This window comes from Tupaia chinensis, unplaced genomic scaffold (assembly GCF_000334495.1).
Source record: "Tupaia chinensis unplaced genomic scaffold, TupChi_1.0 Scaffold000146_1, whole genome shotgun sequence".
Lineage (NCBI taxonomy): Eukaryota > Metazoa > Chordata > Mammalia > Scandentia > Tupaiidae > Tupaia > Tupaia belangeri.
Window position 1 is genome coordinate 11,597,537 of NW_006159616.1, and position 2,449 is coordinate 11,599,985.

General features: G+C 51.9%; 1 protein-coding gene across 1 annotated transcript in view; it reads right to left on the minus strand.

Annotated features, from left to right (window-relative positions):
• The window catches only part of PLOD1 (procollagen-lysine,2-oxoglutarate 5-dioxygenase 1), a 37,601-nt gene that overhangs the window by 19,188 nt on the left and 15,964 nt on the right, over window positions 1-2,449 (minus strand). The gene's annotated exons all lie outside the window — the stretch shown is intronic.

Sequence of the window (2,449 nt, forward strand, 5' to 3'; positions counted from 1 at the left end):
ACCCCCCAGAGGGGATGGTCACGCCGCAATCCCTTCTCCTCCATTCTCCTCTCAGGATCTTGGGCACGCATGCACACGCACCCGGTGTGAGTTTTAAGTCACCGGGTCCAGGACGCGAACCACGATCGACTACATGGGAATTCAGCGACATAGCCATTACACTAACTGCTGGTTCCCATCCCCAGTGTGAGTTTTAAGCCACCGGGTCCGGGACGCGAACCGCAGTTGACTACGTGGGAGTCCAGTGACATAGCCATTACACTAACTGCTGGTCCCCCAGCATGAGTTTTAAGTGTCCGGGTCCAGGACTCGAATTGCAGTCGACTACATGTGAGTCGGTTGAAGTAACCATTACTCCATCTGCTGGTCTCCAGGCCAACCACTATTTTAAGTAGTCTATAAATGTTCTGTGTATGTATTAATTTGATCTTCACAACAACTCTGTATAAAATTACTATCACCACTGCATTTTAAAGTTGGAAAAAAATAAAATAAGGTACATCACTGAGTAACTTGCCCAGAGTCACACAGCTAATATGTGGCTGAGCTGGGACTAGAACCCAGGGTCCCTGGTGCCGAAGTGCTTATCCTTAACCACTGGACAAGGCTGCTTCTTTCTGATTCAGCTGGGTCTCATGGAACACTAGGCCAGGGCAAGGAGGAACAGTGGCACTCTGAGATCAGCCCCACCCCACAGAGGGCAGCTCCACTTTCATGTTTTAGACCCCAGGCTTCTGTGAGTGGTGTCATTGGCCGCCAAGGAGAACAGGCAGGAAGGACTGATCAAGTGCACGGTTTGCACTGCCCCAACCCAGCTGCTTCATTTTATGGATGACAAAAACTAATGCGCAAAAAGAGCAAGTCACTTACCCACACAGCACAGCACTGAGGCATAGGGGGTGAGCAGGAATCCTAACCTCCTGCAAGTGTTCCCTCAGTTTTCTGCCTGCCCAAGGGACACTGGCTGGTCTGGGGCTGCACTGACCCAGTTCTGCCATCTCTACTTCCTGGGTGAGCCCCGCCTGGAGACAGGCTTAGAGGCTTGGCTTCTGGGGCCCAGGTCCAGCCCAGGTCTCATCAGCCCCTGATATCTGCAAACAGGATGGAGGAGGGGAAGTTCAGCCCATCAGCCATTGTACGAGGTTAGAAACCCCTTGTTTCCTCCATGAGGAGGATGAGGATCCATGAAGGCAGAGACCCCGACTGTCGAGTTTGTTGCTGTGTCTGCTTACCCTGACAGAATCTCTCAGACAGTAGGCTCTTAATAAAGATCTCAAGAAAAGAGTGAACTGGACAGATAAACAGGGTGACAGTGTCTGACTACTACATTATGTCTATACTGAATGTTCGTGTACTCCCCAAATTTCCATGTTGGAATCTCCACTGAGATGGTTTTAGACCATGGGACCCTCATAAATAGGATTAGTGCCCTAATAAGAGACGTGGAGATCCGAGCTCCTTCTTCCACGTGAAGACAGAGTAAGAAGTTGTCCATGAACCAGGAGAAGGACCCTGACCAAGGACACAACCATTCTGACATTCTAACCTCAGACTTCCAGCCTCCTGCACCATGGGGGAATACATGCCTATGGTTCCTAAGACTCCCAGTCTGTGGCAGTCTGACACAGCAGCCTGGACAGACCAAGACAGGCCCCAGGGGCATGGTTCCCAGTGCAGCCTGGCCTGGGGGAGCCGGGGTCAGGATCACCCACCCCTCGCTTGCTCTCCTGAGCCTGCCCACTGCCTCTTACCCTCTTCTCTGGGTCCAAGAAGATCTTGGTGTAAAAAAGCTGGTCACTGTCACTGTCTTGACCTTCCCACTCAGCCACCAGTTTCTTGAGGTTGGGAGCATAACCAATGAAGCCTGGGGGTTGGGTGGAGGGAACACCAAGAGACACTTAGCTTCCAGCTTCTAACCAGGGCCTCCTCCCACCCTCCCCTCTCCCCACCTCCCACTCCATTATCCACAAGCCCTGCCCCCTCTCAGAAGTCCTCCTGGATTGAAAGCAGTGGGGCTACAGGCTGAAAACAGGCCTGCTGGTGATTGTCACCAGCTGACAATCGCTTCCAGAGAGAAAGAGCAATGGTGCACACCAAACTGCACAGACTCGAGGTCAACACCAGGCTCCACAGAGGCGGTGAAGACATGGGCTGAACTAGGAGCCCCTGGAGATCTAAATCTGAAGCCTCTTTGATATAATTACTGAGAAAACTTGGCCCAAAGCAGGCCAGAGGCTAGGGCAAGGTCACACAGTGCTTTAGTGAGAAGCAAAGAGACGACAGAGCCCTGAGCCAAGGCCAGGCCATCAGGACTGTGCCAACCCTCTGGAAAAACATGGCTGCCTGGGGCAAATTCACCCTCTGCAGCTGGACAGAGGCCTGTGGATTTTATTCTCCATGCTATGGGAAGTCAGTGAGTAATGTATATGGATTTGCATCTATTTTTTTT